Source organism: Dasypus novemcinctus, chromosome 3 (genome assembly GCF_030445035.2).
Source record: "Dasypus novemcinctus isolate mDasNov1 chromosome 3, mDasNov1.1.hap2, whole genome shotgun sequence".
NCBI classification, from domain to species: Eukaryota; Metazoa; Chordata; class Mammalia; order Cingulata; family Dasypodidae; genus Dasypus; species Dasypus novemcinctus.
In genome coordinates, this window is record NC_080675.1 from 181,991,882 (window position 1) to 182,012,397 (window position 20,516).

General features: G+C 37.6%; 1 non-coding gene across 1 annotated transcript; it reads right to left on the reverse strand.

Annotated features, from left to right (window-relative positions):
- Positions 1-1,463: 1,463 nt before the first annotated feature.
- On the reverse strand, positions 1,464-1,539 carry LOC111763396 (small nucleolar RNA SNORD115). Its single transcript, XR_002796276.1, has one exon. It is a non-coding gene; the product is annotated as a small nucleolar RNA SNORD115 (small nucleolar RNA).
- Between the last annotated feature and the right edge of the window lie 18,977 nt (positions 1,540-20,516).

A 20,516-nucleotide genomic window follows, 5' to 3' on the forward strand; every position in this document is an offset into this window, starting at 1 on the left:
AAACTACAAGTGCTAGAAAGGATGTGGAGAAATAGGAACACTCCTCCACCGCTGGTGGGAATTAGAATTGGTGCAGCCTCTGTGGAAGACTGGAGGTTCCTCTAGAACCTGAATATAGAACTACTATATGAGCCAGCAATCGCGTTACTAGGTATATATTCAGAAGAACTGAAAGCAGGGCACGAACTGACATTTGCACACTGATGTTCATAGCAGCACTATTCACAATTGCTAAAATATGGAACCAGCCCAAATATCCATTAAGCAATGAATGGATAAACAAAATGCGGTGTATACATGCAATGGCATATACTATTCAGCTTTAAGAAGAAATGAAATTGGGATGCATATGGCAATATAGAAGAACCTTGAGGATTTTATGTTGTGTGAAATAAACCTGTTACAAAAGAACAAATATTGTATGGTCTCACTAATATGAGCTAAATATGATGAGTAAACTCATGGACAGAATCTCTAGAGTACGGGTTACTAGGAAATAGAAGGTGGCTTGAGAATGGGAGCTGATGTTTAATGTATGTAGCATTTTTTATAAGGTTTATTGTAAATGTATGGAAAGGACTAGAACTATGGTAATATGTATAATGAGAATCACTAACACTGCTGATCTATAAATAAGATTGTGGCTGAATGGGGTAATCTGTGGACATAAATGTAAATTGAAAGGAAATTAGGGAATAATCTAGGGAATGTATGACATAGTAATTTCAGTGGTACATGAAGATTGTGGTTAATAATATAAATATAAGAACGCTCTTCCTTTACAAAGTGTTAAGAATATGGTGATACATAAGAAAATTATAGCTAATGTACATTATGGATGATAGTTAACAGTAATATCTTAGTATTTTTCAACAATGGCAAGAAGATATTATACCAGTTCTTAGGGACAACAAGAGGGGAGGACAAGGGGGTATGAGATTTTCCCTTTTGGAGTAATGAAAATATTTTAAAATTGAGGTGGTAACAGCACACTCTGTGATGAAAGTGAGAGCCACTGAATGCACACTTTTTAATGGACTGTAGGAAGCATGGGCTGTCTAACACAGAGGATCCAGTGGTGGGAACTGGACTATGGTTAACAGGACAAATATGAGCATGTTCTCTCATGAATGATAACAAATACGTAATACTAATACAGGGTGTAAACCATGTGAGTGTGGGGAAAATACACCAAATGTAACATATGGGCTATAGTTAGAAGAAGTATTTTGATGATGCTTTTCCATAGTTGGTAACATGTTTCATGACAATGCAAGGTGTTGATGAAGGGGTGATACACAGGAGCACTGTATGATGGCATGCATGTTTGTTGTGTGAGTTCACAACTTTTACTCTACTTACTGTTTATGTGTATTCATGGATGAATGATAAACTTCAATACAATTTTATTTAAAAAATAAAAACTAAAGAATCCCCAAACCCTGCACCTGAATCATCTTCTAGCATCAGCATATTTCTATTGATAATTATTTTTATGTTATCTCTGTCTTCAACAGGATAAGTTCTCGTTATTTAAACAGGACAGGGAACTTCACAGATATACCTTCCCTTTACTTGGAAATTCTTACCAGAAGCTCTTTCAAGAAAGTCTTTTGCTACTTTGCATAGAAGTTCCACCACATTTTTACAGCACAGATTGGTGATATAACTGACCTCTGGTCAGGAATTTTTAATTGGACTCGACCATAGTTCTCATATTGGAAAAGCAGTTAAAACACATGTGATCATTTGAACAGTGCTCTCAACGTTTTACTCATCCTTCCTGTTTTAATGTCACAGGCCACCTTGGTTATATTTTAGGTTTCTGTATTTAGAGAACATTTGCTGAGTTTTCATATAAAACCGAGACACCCTCCCTAAACTATATACAAAAAGGTAAAGAAAGTGTAACTGACATTGTGAAGTCAACTAAACTCCCTAATAGATTTTTGAACACCTCGAAATTTAATCTTACGCATCCAATAATATTCCACTTATGTCTTGCACTATTTTAATGAATCACAGTCCATGTATTCAAGGAATATCACACAAGAACTGACCTGGCCCTATTTTGCTATTCAGACGCAGATCACAGTAATAAGAAGGAAGCAATCAGTCAGATTTTTCACTTCTTTGGATGCAAAAATCTCAGGAAGGAAGGTAACCCTGGATCCAGAATTGTCTCTATTATTTTTCATGTAAAATTCAGAAACATAAATGGTTCTTTTGAAGATGTCAAACCTCACTCACTCAATTTTGCAAAGATAAAGCCATATTGGGACTCATTCTGTGTGAACACTTGAATCCATTTTTATCTATTGATTATCACTATCATAAATAATACCATGCTCTTTCCGTGGCTGCTGAAATTCTGCTATCACTTCATTTATCCACGCATATAAAGCCCTATTTCCTGCAGAAGATCTTCATAATCCTCAAATTTTCTCTTTTATTCTCCAGTGTTCCTCTGGTTGGAAAATATCATTGACCTTCCCCCTCCCCCAATACAGAAATCGGTTCAAACGTTTAATGATTTTAGACAATATTGGGCATCTTCAATTAATTGCTATCATGGAATTTGATATTAAGGATTGACATTTTATTATCTGAAGACTGCCTATAGTGTTGTATTTTTTTCATAGTGTGACCTACACACACATATATATGCTGTCACTTTCCTGAAACATGGGTCATGTAGTCACAGAAATGTCACATACGTGGTTGTGACAATGCACCAACGACTTCCAAAAACCAGATTAAGGGAAAGACTAGATTCGGGTCAGTAGATTCCTCATCTATTAGGAACCAAGACATGTCTCAAGGCAGAAAGTAACCATGGTCCCAGAAATGTCTTAATGTAATTTTCATGTAATTTTGGAAAAAGGAAATTGACCTCATGAAGGTGCCAATTATTTGCTGAATAAATTTACAGGAAAAAATTGGATCTAATTTTGTCTGAATACTTGGATCAGTAGGTTCCATAAAATTTGATTATAACTCTTATAATTAATACCATCTCTTTTTGTAAGGGGAAGAGGCTGCAGGACCATGATATTTAGGGACTGAAATTCTGCTACCACTTTACTCATCCATATATATAATGTCATGCTTTATGCTTAAGAACATTAGAAATTCTCACATTTTGTCTCTTATATTCCCAGATACCCTAGGTGAAAATTCATCCCTCACCCAAAAAGAGCCTAATATGATCAAACATATTATGATCCAAGTCAAAGGTGGGTATTGGAATTTATTGATATTAATGACTATTCACATGAACATAAAAATAAAAGACAAACCTCCTCAAATCCCAATCATATCAGAAAATTAGTCAAGATTTCCTCAAGAGGAACTCGCCACTTATTAAGACCCAAATTCAGAGAAAAAGCCATAGTGACATTCATGAAGTAAAGTTAGGTTACTGAGGGGTCGTATTCACAAAATGAAGTTTCAAGTCCCACTTGTCATTAACAGCTGATCATACTGCACCTCTTCCTTTCAAAGAATATAGGTTTAAAAAACCGCTGGGAAATGAGCAGAAGTATAAGCCAGATTGCTGGGAAAAACAGAACATTGGAGGCATGCATCAAAGACTGAAATTTATGTCTTCCATAGAAATATATGGGCCTCCGTGGGAAAACGGCGCTGAAGTACGGAGGCAGAGACTCTCACAAAAAAAGTGGAGAGAGGGCAGGGGCGTATCTAAAGGAGCTGCTTTGGGTATGTATAGAGAAAGGGCAGGTACTCTGAATCATCTAGGAGGGTACTGGAAAGATAAAGAAGCCAAAGGAAAGCTGTAAGTGGCTTGCCCCTGTGTCTGGAAATGGCACTTACACCCCGCTCTCAGGGCAAGTAGGCTTGGAGGAGCCCCTGGCTCGCTGCAGCTGGCAGAGTGGGAGGGGGTATTCCCTGGGAGGAAGAGAATCTGAAGGAGGGTGAAGCGTGGTTCCTTTGCAGTGAGTTTGGCCAGCTGAGCCCTCTGTGAATCTTGGAAGGGATCCCGACCTGATGGGGAGAGGAGAGGGGGATCTGCTCAGGTAAGCTGTCATGCCCAGCCGCCCGGGAGAGAGAGGCATGGTGACAGGTGCCTAATTGGCAGGACTCTAGCAAACTGTAGAAGTCTAAAATGCCTGAGGGAAAGAGGGCAGATAGCTTTCCAAACCCTAGTTGACCTAAGGAGACAGGCTCGGCAGAGGAATTCCCGCCTTGCACGTATGAGACCTCTGGTTCAATTCCTGGGTCTCTTTGGAGAAATGATCCAGAGAGTGATTCCCTGGGTTATCAGGCATCCAGTGATACCTATGACAGGGAGCATATCAACAATTTTTTTGCTTTAGGTTTTCTTGGATTTGTTTTGTTTCTTTTAAGTTCCTTTTATCCCCCATTATTTTACTCACTAAAACCCAGCACATCAATTGCAAAGGGCAGACTGCAGGGTGATTGCAAACACCGGCGGCCTTAGAAGTTATTGGGGGCCTAAGAGGGAAGGCTATTTTTCCTTGGTTGTTTTTTGTTGTTGTTGTTTTGTTTTGTTTTGTTTTTTAGTTGCTGCTGTTTTGTTTCTTGTTTGTTGCATTTCCCTTTTCTTTGTTTCCTCTTTTTTTAACCTGTTTTTTCCTACCTAAGTTATTTCTTTTCCTTCCATCATTTTTCTATCTTCTGTTTCCTGTTGTTTTTCTTTCATTCCACCTCTTATTGTTTGTTCTTCAATTTTTTGCTTTATTATATTATATATTTTCCTCTTTGTTTCTCATTTCATTTTTTCTATTCCACTTTTTAATTCTTATTCCTCTGTACTTCTTATGATTTTTACTCATGTTATTTCTTTTCCTATGTCTTGTATGGTTTATCTTCTACCTTTTTATTATTATTATTATTACTATTATTCTTTTTCCCTTCTTATCTCTTTCCTTTTCTCTGGCCTTAATTTTTTTGAAGGGAACATGGAGAACAGCAAGAAACCGAATAAGAAGAATGAAGTGTCAAAGTGAAACTTTACCACACACCCAAAAACAACAACAAAATAAAATCCTAGAGAAAGACGCTAATGAACTGAATAAACCCATCAAGATAAACAGATGCTTAGACACAACAAAAAATTATAAGCCAGAGTAAGAAACAGAAAGACATGGCCCAGTGCATGAAAAAACTAGATGTAGAACATGGAACAACTAATCAGAGATGTACAAACAAATATCATGAATCAACCTAATTAAATGTAGGAAGGGATTCATGTTATTCAGAAGACACTGGGAGAACACACTGAAGAAACTGTAAACATACATTAAAACATAATGGAGGGAAGCAAATGTGGATCAAGTGATAAGGCCTCTTTCTACCATATGGGAGGACCCCAGGTCAATCCCATGTGGTGAGCTGGGTGCCCATGTAGCAAGCCGAGTGCCTGAACGGTGAACCAGCGCCCATGCAAGTGAGTCACACATCAAGATGATGACACAGCAAGAGAGAGATGAAGGGGATAGTTAAGGTGAAGTGTGGCAGAGACCTGGAACTGAGGTGGCTCAATTGACAAGGAAACTCTCTCCACATCAGAGGTCCCCAGGATTGAATCCCAGTGAATCCTAGAGGAGAAAGATTAGAAGTGAAGACAAAAAGAGAAATAGATACAGGAGATCACACAGCAAATGAACACAGACAGCAAAAACAGCAGGGCGGGGGGGGGGGGGGGTTGTTGAAGGGAAGAAAAATAAATAAATAAAGTGCATTTCTTTTTTTAAAAAAAGAAATGAATATGATGGTGTTGAATGGCACAAAGCAAGTAGTAAAAAAATACACTGAAGCATGTAACAGCAGATTTGAAGACAGAGGAAAGAATTAATGTGGAAAACAGTACAGCTGAAATCAGACAGATAGTAGATTAGATAAAAAGTTAGAAAAAAATCAAGCAGGGACTCAGGGATTTGAATGACAACATGAAACACACAAACATACACATTAGAGGCATCCCAGAGGGAGAAGAGAAAAGAAAGGGGACAAAAGGTGTGTTGGAGGAAATAATAGCTGAAAATTTCCCAACTTTATTGAGAGATATGGATGTACATGTCCAGGAAGCACAGTGCACCCTGAAGAGTACAAATCCTAACAGGCCTTCTCCAAGGCATATACTTGTCAAATTGTCCAATGCTCAAGACAAAGAGAGAACACTGAAAGCAGCAAGAGAAAAGAGACCTATCACATACAAGGTAAACTCAATAAGATTAAATGCTGATTTCTCATCTGAAACCATGGAGACAAAAGGCAATGGTATGGCATAGTTTAAAGTGCTATAAGGAAAAAACCTCCAGCCAAGAATTTTCTATCCAGCAAAATAGGCATTCAAAAATGAGAGAGTACTCAAAATATTCACAGATAAGCAGAAATTAAGAGAGTAGGTCATTAAGAAACTTGCCCCTTAAGAAATACTAAAGGAAGTTCTTCAGATCAAAAGGTAAAAACAGAAGAGAGAGAGTTGGATGAGGGTGTAAGAACAACCAAAAAAATAGAAACAGAAATAAAAACATATGCATACATAAACCTAAAGAAAATAAGGCTAATTAAGTAATTACCTGACAGTAATAACATTGAATATTAATGGTTAAATTCACCATTCAAGAGACACAGATTGGCAGAAAATAAGGAAATATGACCCATCTATATGTTGTTTACAAGAAACCCACCTTAGACCCAGGGAGGCAAGAAGTTGAAAGTGAATGGTTGGAAAACAGTTTTATGCAAACAATAACCAAAAAAGGGCATGAGTAGCTATACTAATATCAGACAAAATAGACTTTAAATGCAAAACAATCGTAAGAGACAAACAAGGCCACTATATATTAATAAAAGGGGTAATCTATCAAAAAGAAAGAAAAATAATAAATATTTACACACCCAACCAGGGTGCCTCAAAATAGATGGGGCAAACACTAAGTGGAGAAAAAGATGCCTCTACAATTAGATGTGGGGGATTTTAATATACCAGGATCACCATTAGACAGACCATCTCTACAGAGAAGCAATAAAGAAACAAGTACTTTGAATAATACATTAGAGGATCTGGGCCTAATAGACATATACAGAACATTACACCCAAATACAATGGGATATGCTTTCTTCAGAAGTGTACATCGATCATTCTCCAAGATAGACCACATGCTAGGCCACAGAACAACTCTCAATGAATTCAGAAAGATTGAAATTGTGCAAAGTAATTTCTCTGACCACAATGGAATGAAGCTAGAAATCAATAAGGGGCAGAGAACCAGGTTAGGCACAAAGATATGGAAATTAAACAATGCAATCTTAGACAAACAGTGGGCCAAGGGGGAAATCACAAAAGAAATCAGTAACTACCTTGAAACAAATGAAAATGACAACACAATGTATCAAAACCTATGGGATGCAGCAAAAGCTGTACCAAAAGGGAAATTCAGAGCCATAACTGCCTATTAAAAAAAGAAAAAAGAACTAAAATAAAAGATCTAACTGCACACCTGGTGGAATTAGAAAAAGAACAAAAAACTAACTCCAAAGATAGAAAGAAGGAAATAAAGATTAGAACAGAGCAAAGGAAATTGAAAATAAGAAAGCACTAGAAAAAATAAACAAAACCAAAAGCTGGTTCTTTGAGAAGATTAGTAAAATTGACAAATCCTTAGCTAGACTTGCAAAGAAAAAAAAAAAAGAGTAGATGCAAATATATAAAATAAGAAATAAGGAAGGGGATATCACCACTGACCCCACAGAAATAAAGAGTATCATAAAAGAATACTTTGAAAAATTGTGTGTGAACAAGGTGGATAATTTAGAGGAAATGGCTAAATTCATAGGAACACACAAGCAGCCTACACTGACAAAAGAAGAAATTGATGAACTCAACAGGTCAATCACAAGTAACAAGATAGAATTAATCATCAAAACCTCCCAACTAAGAAGAGCCCAGGACCAGATAGCTCTGTGGGTGAATTCTATCAAACATTTTGGAAAGAACTAATGCAAATCCTGTTTAAACTCTTCCAGAAAATAGAATTGATGGGAACATTGCCTAACTCATTCTATGATGCCAACATTACACTAATACCAAAGCCAAACAAAGACACCACAAGAAAGGAAAACTGTAGAACAATCTCTCTAATGAACCTAAATGCTAAAATCCTCAACAAAATACTTGCTAATTGTATTCAACAAAACATCAATGTAATTATACACCATGATCAGGTGGGTTTCATCCCTGGTATGCAAGGATGGTTCAACATAAGAAAATCAATCAATGTAATACATCACATAAACAGATCAAAGAAAAAAATCACATGATCATCTCTGTAGACACAGAAAAAGCATTCAACAAAATACAGCACCCTTTCCTGATAAACAATGCAAAAGATAGAAATAGAAGGAAATTTCTTCAACATGGTAAAGGGTATATATGAAAAATCCACAGCTAACATCATATTCAATGATGAAATCCTTAAAGCTTTCCCTCTAAGATCTGGAACATGACAAGGATGCCCACCTTAACCACTCTTATTTAACATTGTATTAGAAGTACTTGCTTGAGCACTGAGTCAAGAAAAAGATATGAAAGTCAGCCAATTGGAAAGGAAGAAGAAAAATTTCACTATTTACAGATTACATGATCATATACATAGAAAGCCCTAAGAAATCTACAACAAAGTTTTTTAGAGCTTATAAATGAGTTCAGTAAAGTGGCAGGTTATAAGATTAATGTGCAAAATTCAGTAGCAGTTCTGTACACCAATAATGAGCAATCTGAGCAGGAAGTCAAGGAAAAAAATCTCATTTACAATAGCAACTAAAAGGATCAAATATCTAGGAATAAATTTAACTAAAGATGTAAATGACTTATACATAGAAAACTACACAACACTGTTAAGGGAAATAAAAGAAGACTTAAATAAATGGGAGAATATTCCCTGTTCCTGGATAGGAAGACTAAACATCATTAAGATGTCTATCATACCCATACTGATTTACAGATTTAATGCAATTTTACTGAATTGGAAATTACTGAATTGGAAAAGCTATCTATGAAATTTATTTGGAAGGGCAAGAGTCCCTGAATAGCCAAAGATATATTGAAAAAGAAAAATGAAATCAGAGGCATCACAGTACCTGATTTTAAAACATACTACAAGGCTACAGTGGTCAAAACAGCATGGTACAGGCACAAGGATAAACAAACTGACCAATGGAACTAAATTAAGAGTTTTGATATAGATCCCCACATATACAGTCAGCTGATATTTGACAAAGCCATGAAGCCCACTCAGCTGGGAGAGAATGGCCTCTCCAACAAATGATGCTTGGAGAACCAGATATCCATATCGAAAAGAATGAGAGAGGAATAAAACCTCATACCTTATACAAAAATTAACTCAAGATGGATCAGAGATGTGTGTATATATATATATATATATGTGTGTGTGTGTGTGTGTGTAAGAGCCAAGACCACAAATCTCCTAGAAGATAATGTAGTGAAGCATCTACAGGATCTTGTATTAGGAAATGGTTTCATGTGCTTTACACCCATAGCATGAGCAATGAAAGAAAAAGTAAATAAATGGGGCCTTCTAAAAATTAACACCTTTTGCACCTCAAAGGAGTTTGTCAAGAAAGTGAAAATGCAGCCTACTCAATGGGAAAAAATATTTGGTAACCATTAGGGGCCTAATATCCAGCATATATAAAGAAATCTTATAACTTGAAAAGAAAAAGAACACATTTTTAAAATGGGTAAGTGATTTGAACAGGCACTTCTTCAAAGAAGAAATACAAATGGCTAAAAAAGCATATGAAAAGATTTTCAATACCACTAGCTATTAGGGAAATGTAAATCAAAACTACAATGAGATATTATCTTACACCCATTAGACTGACGGTTATTAAAAAAACGGGAGGGGGGGAAGTGCATGTGACTTAATGATTGGGTTCCCATCTACCATGTGGGATGGGTTCACATCCCAGGGCCTCCTTGTGAAGGCAAACTGGCCTGTGCCCATGGAGAGCTGGCGCAGCAAGATAATGCAACAAAGGGAGACAAGCAGACACAGAAGAATGCACAGCAAATGGACACAGAGAGCAGACGTCAGGCAAGTGGCAAGGGGAGAGGAATAAATAAATAGAATACATCTTTAAAAAAATTTAAAAATACAGAGGACTACAAGTGATGGAGAGGATGTGGAGGAATGGGAACACTTATCCACAGCTGGTGGAAATGTAGAATGGTACAGCCATTGTGAAGAACAGTTTGGCAGTTCCTCAGGAAGCTAACTATAGAAATAACACAATATCCAGCAATCCCACTGCTGGGTACATACCCAGAAAAATTGAAAGCAGGGACGTGAATAGATAGATGCACACTAATGGTCATAGTAGTATTTTTCACTACTGCCAAAAGTTGGAAACAATCCAAATGTGCATCAACAGGTGAATGGATAAACAAATTGTGGTACATACATACAATGGCATATTACTCAGCTGTAAGAAGGAATTCGTAACACATGGAATAATGGATGAATATTGAAGACCATATGTTGAGTGAAGCAAGCCAGGTACTGAAGGACAAATATTACATGACTTCACTGATATGAATTAAGATAATTGAGCAGGTTTACAGAGCTAGAGTCTGGAATATAGGTTTAGAGGAGAAAGAAAGGGAGAAGAAGCTTGTGAGTCAATGCCCATATGGTAAAATCTAAGATAAAGTGGAAGGGTGTAGTTGTGCAGTGGACGGGCATGACAGTGGTGCAGTGATGCTATTGGGCTGGTTGGTGCTGAACTGTGAATGTGGTAGGGTGGAGAGTGTGGGTTAGACCGTCCGTGGAACTAGGATGAGGGTTGGGGGAGGGAGCAGGTGAACTATGGGTATGTGGTTGAAACTAGGGTTACGGTTAGTTTAGGTTTGGGTTTCGGGTTAGGGTTAAGGTTAGGGAATGGTCTTTTGGCAAATATGGCAGGGGAGGGTCACTGGTTTAAGATGTTGGGTGTGGGGGACACACAGAATAGGTCAGACTCTAGAGAGTGCGTAGCATTCACCTTGTCATAGTGTGCCATATCAGGGGATGAAATCTCACGTAATGAACATGAAGATGTTGGACCCCCATCCTGGGGAGTCTACTATGATGTTAAACAGAAGGGTGGGAGTCTCTTGAGAATAAAGGCAGTGCCTAACTGTGGAGGACGGGCTAGTATGCTAAGCCCTCAGTGTTGCAAGTAACTATGAATCTGGTCCTTCAATGAGTTAATCTTGGTGGTTACTGTGGGTCCTCAGGTAAGAAAGAGGGAGCACATGAGGCATTTTGGGGGCAATGGAATTGTTCTATAATATCCTGCAAGGATGGATACAGACCATGTCAAACTTCACCAAAATCTGTAGAATTGTATGGTCCAAAATGTAAACCACAATGTAAATCATTGATCATAGTTAGTAGCAATGTTTCAATATTTGTACAATTCTAAGAGACAACAGTAGGGGTACATAAGGGGTAGAGGGTTTTTCCTTTTGGAGTAATAAAAACATTCTAAAATTGAGGTGACAACAGCACAACTCTGACAAAAATGAGAGCTGGTGAGTATACACTTTGAATGGATTGTACAAAACATGAAAAACAGAGGGAATCCTATCATGGAAGATGGACCATGGGTAACAGAATAAATATGAGAAACATTCTCTTATGAACTATAACAAATATATAATACTAATACATGGTGTTAATTATTAGATGGGTTAAGGATAAAAACACCAAATGCAAGATATGGGCTATGGGAAGCGGATGTGGCTCAACTTACAGAATGTCTGCCTACCATATAGGAGGTCCAGGGTTTGAACCCAGGGCCTCCTGGCCCATGTGGTGAGCTGGCTCATGTGCAGTGCTGCCACATGCAAGGAGTGCCATGCCACGCAGGGGCGTCCCCCACGTAGGGGAGCCCCACTCACAAGGAGTGCTGCCCTGCATGAAAAAAGTACAGACTGTCCAGGACTGGCGCTGAACACACAGAGAGCTGATGCAGCAAAATGGTGCAACAAAAAGAGACACAGATTCCCAGTGCCACGGAGAATGCAAGCAGATACAGAAGAACACACAACGAATGGACACAAAAGAGCAGACAACAGGGGGGGTGGGGAAGGGGAAGGGGAGAGAAATAAATAAAATAAATCTTTTTTAAAAAAAGATACAGGCTATTGTTAGTAGTAATATTTTGATGATGTTCTTTCATAGTTTGTAACAAATATTTCATAACAATGCATGGTTTTGGTGTCAAGGTGATGTATGATGATATGAGTATTTGTTTTCTAAGTTCACAACTTTTACTATACAATTATTATTTACGTATGTTTGCTTATGAATGATACACTTCAATAAATTTTTAAATGAAAGAAAAATTACAATGATAGATCATTTCACACCTATTAGAATGGACACTATTTAAAGTATAGGAAACTAAAATGCTGGAGAGGATTTGGAGAAATAGGAATGCTTATTCACTGTTGGTGGGAGTGTTGAATGGTGCAGTGCCTGTTAAGACTGTTTGGAAGTTAAATATAGAGCTACAATATGATCTAGCAATCCCACTCTTAAGTATATTATACTCAGTAGAATTGAAAATAGGGGCATGAACAGACATTTGCACACCAAAGTTCATAGCAGCATTATTCACAATTGCCAAAAGACAGAAACAACCCAGGTGTCCATCAACAGATGAATGATATAACAAAATGTGGTACATGCATATGATGGAATATTATTCAGTTGTAAGAAGAAACGAAGTCATGATGCTCATGGAAATGGATGAACCTTGAGGATATTATATTTAGTGAAACAAGCCTGATACAAAAGGACAAATATTGTATGATCTCACCAATATGAACAAAATATAATGAGCAAAGTCAGAGTTAATAGCTAGAAGATTTGTCACCAGAAGATAGAATGAGGATAAATAATGAAGAGCAGTGGCTTAATTTGTACAGAATTGGTAATAAGTGTGGTTTTAAATGCTTAGACTTGGATAGAGGTCATGCAGCACTTTAGAGTGAATGTAATTAGAAGAGCCAATAAAGGGGTATGATTGTGTTTGAAAGGGGAACTTTAGGATTAGGTGTGTCATTAGAAGAAAAGCTAAAGGATGAAGCTGTATTTTATCATGAACTCCATTGCAGATAATGAGTATGATTAATAGAACCCATTTAAAGATGTCCTTCAACAACTGCCCAATAATGTTACAAGATGTTAATAATATGGTAATAGAATGTACCTAAAGTAAACTATGGACCATAATGAATAGCAATATATTAATATTTTTACATCAATTGTAAAACAGAAAGAATTATCATAAGCAACAGAAACCAGACAAAGTACTGCATAATGCTTGGCTCCATTTATATAAATTGAAAAAAATAAGTAAATCTGCGGAGATGGAATTCGATTGGCAGATTGGTATAGCAGGGTATCAACAGAGGGATTGAATTTAGATTTAGCCATCTAAAGGGTGGGGGACTTTTCTTTTTGGAATAATGAAAATACTCTAATAATACTGACTGCTGCGATGAGTGCACAACTCTGTAATTATACCAAAACCCACTGAATGCATATTTTGGAAGGATTGTATATATATGAATATATCTCAATAAAACTGTGCACCTCTTGCTAATGATTCTGCCTGGGGTTGTCATTCAACCCCCTCTGTTTCCTTGGTCTCCTAAATGTCAAACAGACATTTCTGGATTGACCCACCTCTCTGGATTGAAACCATCAAGGTCCCTGGACTGGGATACTCCAGTGGGGAAGAAACTGGCAGCAGAAAATTGTAACAGGAAAAAAGGGGGAAACTGAACTGTACAGAAAATTGAAACACAAAAACATGATGCTCCCAGAACAGAAAAGTTTAAGGAAAAGGGGACACTGGGTGAGGGGGAGAATTTAAACAAATCTGAGGAACAGAGGAGAAAATTCTTCAAAAAACCAAACAGAATAGATCAAGATTCCCAGAGAAGAAAGAAAAGAAAGGAAGCTTTCTCCTGGAGGACAAGCAATGACACAAAAAGTGCAATCTTAAAAGTTATACTGCATATCCAGGGCAAGAATCAGTGCAGAAGAGCTGCAAACACCTGGACAGTTAAATGCGGAATACGCTAAAGATCCACAAAAAGTTAGACCAAGCATCAAAGAAGAGGCTGAACATAAACCTTAAACTAGAAGGAGAAACTCACCTTCAGAGTTACCACATCAAAATAATCAGGTGCCCAAATATCAGCAACAAATTACAAGCCATCCTAAGAAACATGAAGATATGGCTCAGTAAAAGGAACAAGTTAATACTTCAGAGGAGACACCGAAGTTCAAACAACTAATCAAAGAAGTTCAAACAAATCTCCCAAATCAATTCAAGACGATGAAGGAAAATATGGATATAGAGATAAAGGATATTAGGAAGTAAATGTGTGTACACAAAGAAGAATTTGAATGTTTAAAAAGAAACATAACAGAAATTATAGGGAAGAAAGGCACAATAATGGAAATTAAAAATATGCTAGAGGCATAACAGCAGATTTGAATAGAGAAAAGAAACCATCAGCAAACTAGAACACAAGACAATTGAAATCATAAAGTCAGAAGAACAGAGAGAAAAAAAAAATAGAAAAGCATTGATCAGTGCCCCAGGGATTTGAGTGACAGCACGAATCATGTAAACATACATATCATGGATGTCCCAGAAGGAGAAGAAAAGGGAAAAGTGCAGAAAGTTTATTTGAGGAAGTAACAGCTGAAAATTGAGTATACAAGGAATGCTCAACAAAATGAAGGGCCAGTTTCTCATCAGAATCCATGGAGAGGGAAATGGATGTGGCTCAAGCAGTTGGGCACCCACCTGCCACATGGGAAGTCCCAGGTTTGATTCCCGGTGCCTCCTAAAGAAGATGAGCAAGACAGCAAGCTGACACAACAGGCTGGTGTGGGAAGCTGATGCAACACGATGATGCAATGAGGAAACACAGTGAGAGACAAAACAAGCAGGGAGCGGAGGTGGCTTGAGTTATTGGGTGACTCCCTTCCACATGGGAGGTCCTAGGTTCAGTTCCTAGTGCCTTCTAAAAAAAAAAAAAGAAGACAAGCAGACACAGAGAGCAGGCAGCAAGCACAAACAATGAAGGGAGGATAAGTAAGTAAGGAAATAAATAAAAACCATGAAGACTAGAAGGCAGTGGTATGATTTATTTAAGATACTGAAAAAGAAAGGCTGTGAGCAAAAAATTCTGTTTCTCACAAAACTGTCAATAAAAAATGAGGAAGTTAAAATATTCACAGATAAACAGAAAGTGATTGAGTTCATCAATAAAAGATGTGCCCTGCAAGCATTACTAAAGGGAGTTCTGCAGATCGAAAGGAAAAGACAGGAGTTAGTGGCTTGGAGAAGTGTGAAAAAATGAATTTTATACAACTCTAGTCTTTAATTCCTATGGGACTCAGAATACAATTGAACAAGAAAAGGCATATTTCCTGAAAATGGACATGCAAAATACAGAGGGTCACCCCCACAAGTAGGAGAAAAACACTGTAAAGAGAGTAAACAGGAATATGGGAGCAGAGAACATGTATGGTGTTGAAGCTAAGTTATCTTTCCCCCCTTGCGGCTTGCTTGCTGTCTGCTCTCTGTGTCCATTCACTGTGCGTTCTTCTGTGTGTCTGTATTTATTTTTATTTATCCCCCTCCACGGCTTGCTTGTTGTTTTTGCTCTCTGTGTCCATTCACTGCGTGCTCTTCTGTGTTTTTTACTTGCCTCCCTTTTTTGTTGTAGTTGTGTCACCTTGCTGAGTTGGCACTCCATGGTGCTTGTGAGCCAGTGGCTCTTCCATGGTGTGTGGTGAGCCTGCCTTCACAAGGAGGCCCTGGGATGTGAACCCAGGGTAGATGGGTTCTCCATCTGCCCTGGGACGTGAACCCAGGGTAGATGGATTCTCCATCTGGTATGGTAGATGGGAGCACAACTGATCGAGTCACAGCCACTTCCCACTAAGTTATCTTTTCAAATGAGTAGGTTATAGATGTAGGTTGTGTAATATAAACACCAGGGTAACTACATTAAAGTATTTTTAAAATGTACAGAAACCTCCGTCAGCTGAATGTGATCCTGGGTGGAATCTAACAAGGGAGGAGAGAAGGCTCTAAGGGACATTATTGGGACATATGAAAAATAAAATATAAACTATAAGTGTTATATCAATGTTAAATTTATTGAACTTGGTAACCATCCTTGTTCCTAGAAAATGTACATAGCAGTATTAGGTGTACAAGAAATATGATGTATTCAACCTACACTCATGATTTCAGAGGATGGATTGATAGATGGATAGACAAATAGATGGGTTGATAGACTGATGGAGAGATAGATGGAATGAAATGGCAAATGTGACAAAATGTTAAAATTGGTGGATCTGGGTATCTGGGGGGATAGTAACCAAAAAAGAGTGGGGTAGGTATACTAACATCGGACAAAATGTACTTTGGTCAAAAGCTGTTATAAGAGACAAAAAAGGACACTATATTTTAATAAAGGGGGCAATCTGCCGAGAATGAATAACAATCATAAATACTATGCATCTAACCACAATGCCCCAAAATACATGAGGCAAACACTGGCAAAACTGAAGGGAGAAATAGACACCTCTACAAAAATAGTTGGAGATTCAATACACCACTCTCATCAATAGATAGAAGACCAAGACAGGAGATTAATCAAAGAAATAGAGAACTTGAATAATACAATAAAGGAACTAGACCTAACAGATGTATATACAACATTGCACCCCAAAACAGCAGGATACCCATTCTTCTCAAGTATGCATGAATCATTCTCCAGGACAGACCACATGCTGGGTCACAAAACAAGTCTCAATAAATTTAGGGGAAACGGACTTTGGCCCAGTGGTTAGGGCGTCCGTCTACCATATGGGAGGTCCGTGGTTCAAACCCCGGGCCTCCTTGACCCGTGTGGAGCTGGCCATGTGCAGTGCTGATGCGCGCAAGGAGTGCCGTGCCACGCAAGGGTGTCCCCCGCGTGGGGAAGCCCCCACGCGCAAGGAGTGCACCCGTGAGGAAAGCCGCCCAGCGTGAAAAGAAAGAGCAGCCTGCCCAGGAATGGCGCCGCCCATACTTCCTGTGCCGCTGACGACAACAGAAGCGGACAAAGAAACAAAAGCAGACAAAGAAACAAGACGCAGCAAATAGACACCAAGAACAGACAACCAGGGGAGGGGGGGAAACTAAATAAATAAATAAATCTTTAAAAAAAATAAAAATAAAAATAAATTTAGAAGACAAAAATTGTACAAAGTATTTTCTCTGACCATTATGGAATCAAGCTGGAAATCAATAACAGGAAGAGAACTGGAAAATCTACAAATATATGTAAATTAAATAACACTCAAACAATCAGTGTGTAAAAGAAGAAATTGCAAGAGAAATCAGTAATTATCTCAAGATGAATGAAAACAAGAACACAACATATCAAAACTTATGGGAGGCATGGGGAAGCGGATATGGCTCAAGAAGTTGGGTACCTGCCTACCACATGGGAAGTCCTGGGTTTGGTTCCCAGTGCATCCTAAAGAAGACAAGCAAGACAGCGAGTTGATGTGACAGGCTGGCACAGTGAGCTGACGCAACAAGATGATGCAACAAGGAGACACAATGAGAGACACAACAAGCAGGGAGCGGGTGTGGCTCAAGTGATCGGGCACCTCCCTCCCACATGGGTGTTCCCAGGTTGGTTACTGGTGCCTCCTAAAAAGAAAACAAGCAGACACAGACAGCACACAATGAACAGACACAGAGAGCAGACAGCGAGCGCAAACAACAAGGGGGGGAATATATAAATAAAATAAATCTTAAACAAAAAAACAAAAAAAACCTTATGGGATCCAGGAAAGGAAGTGCAGTCCTAAATGCTTACATTAAATAGAAGAAAGAGCTAAAATAAAGGACCTGATTGCACACCTGAAGAAACTAGAAAAAGAGCAGCAAACTAATCCCAAAGCAAGCAGATGGAAAGAAATAACAAAGATTAGAGAAGAAATGAATGGAATTGAGAATAAAAACAATAGAAAACTATAATGTAAACTATAGTCCTTGGTTAGTACAATGCTTCACGATGCGTTCATCAATTCTAACAAATGTACCACACTAATGAAAAATGTTGTTAATGTGGGAAAGTGTGTGGGAGGGTGAGAGGGTGGGATGTATGGGAATCCCCTATATTTCTTACATAACATTTATGTAATCTAAACCTTCTTTAAAAATAAAAAACAACAGAAAATTAACAAAACTAAAAGATAGATTTTTAAAAAGATCAATAAATTTGACAAACCCTTAGTTTGACTGACAAAGGGAAAAAGAGAGAAGGAGCAAATAAATAAAATCAGAAATGAGAGGCATGACATTACTACTGACCCCACAGAAATAATAAGGATCATAAGAGGTTACTACAAACAAACGTGTACAAACAAAGTGGACAACCTAGATGAAATGGACAAATTCTTAGAAACATGTGAACAACCTACACTGACTCAGAAGAAATACAAGACTAATTATGAGTAGATATTGAATCAGTCATTAAAATCCTCGCATCAAAGAAAAGCCAATGACCAGATGGCTTCACAGGTAAATTCTACCAATCATTCCAAGAAGAATTAATACCAGTCCTTCTCCAACTCTTCCAAGAAATTGAATTTAAGGAAACAATATCTAATTCATTCTGTGAAGCCAATATCACCCAATACCAAAGCCAGATAAAGATACTAAATACAAGAAAACTATAGACCAATTTATCGTATTAATGTACTTGCAAAAATCCTCAACAAAATACAAATCAATCCAATAGCACATTAAAGAAATTATACACCATGATCAAGTAGGTTTTATCCCAGGTATGCAAGGGTGGTCAATATTAGAAAATAAATTAATGTAATATACCACATTAACAAGAGGAAGTGATAAAACATATGATCATCTTAACTGATGCAGAAGACATTTGACAAAACCCAGCATCCTTTCTTGATAAAAACTCTTAAAAACATAGGAATCAAAGGAAACTTCCTCAACTTCATATAGGGCATATATTTTTTAAAAACCACAGCTAACATCATACTCAATGGTGAAAGATTGAAAGCTTTCCCTTTGGAATCTGGAACAAGACAAGGATGCCCACTGTCACCACTGTTATTCAACATTGTACTAGAAGCTTTAGCAAGAGCAATTACGAAGGGGGAAAAAATAAAAGGCATCCAAATTGGACAGGAAGAAGTAATTCTTTCCCTATTTGCAGATGACATGAACCTATATATAGAAAGTCCTGAAAAAATATTGTATGATCTCACTGATATGAATGGGGGATATAGTAAATGCTTTTTTCTCTTTTTTTTCACGCGACTCTTCTGTAAACCTACTTCTCTAATTGAAAAACTTAACAAAAACAGTGCAGAGCTGGCTGAGAGACAGAGATAGACAAATGGAATAGAACTGAGAGTTCAAAAATAGATCCTCATGCTGATGTGTGTTAAGGGTGTCAAGTTGGGGAAAGAATAGTGTCTTCAATAAACATTGCTGGGAAAACTGGATATCCACAGGCAAAGAGTGAAATTGGACTCCAGTCTCATAATACACACAAATATTAACTCAAAATATTTCAATGACCTAAACATAAGAGTTTAAACAATAAAAAAACTCTTAGGAGAAAATCTTCATAACCTTGCAATATTCAGTGGATTGTTAGATATGACACCAAAACCACACACAACAGTAGAAAAAGTAAGTAAATTGGACCTAATAAAAATTCAAAACTTTTTTGCATGAAAGAACATGATCAATTAAGTGAAAATACAACATACACAGTAGGAGAAAATATTTGGAAATCATACATCTGATAAGACCGTTATATCCAGAATTAATATATAGTGAATTCCTACAATTCAACAACAAAACAACATACATCCCAATTTAAAAATGGGCAAAGGACTTACACAGACATTTCTTCAAAGAAGATATACAAATCTCCAAAGAAGATATTCTGATAAGCAAATGAAAAGACGTTTAACATCTTTAACCAACAGGGAAATGCAAGTCAAAACAACAATGCGATACCAGTTCACATCCCCTAGGATGCTATAATTTTAGAAATAGAAAATAACAAGTGTTGAAGAGGATGCAGAGAAATAGGAACCCTTGGGCATTGCTGGCATGAATGTCAAATGGTGCACCACTGAGGAAGAGTTTGGCAGCTCCTCAGAACATTAAACAGCACCACCACATGTCCTGGCTGTCCCACTTCTAGGTACGAACCCAAAAGACTTGGAAACAGGAACTTGAACATGTATTTGCATACCAGTGTTTATACCAGCATTATTCACAGTAGCCAAAAAGGGGAAGCAATCCAAATATCCATTAACCAATAAATGCATTAAAAAAGGTGCATAAAGACATGTTGTGGGAGGGGATGGTCCAAGCCA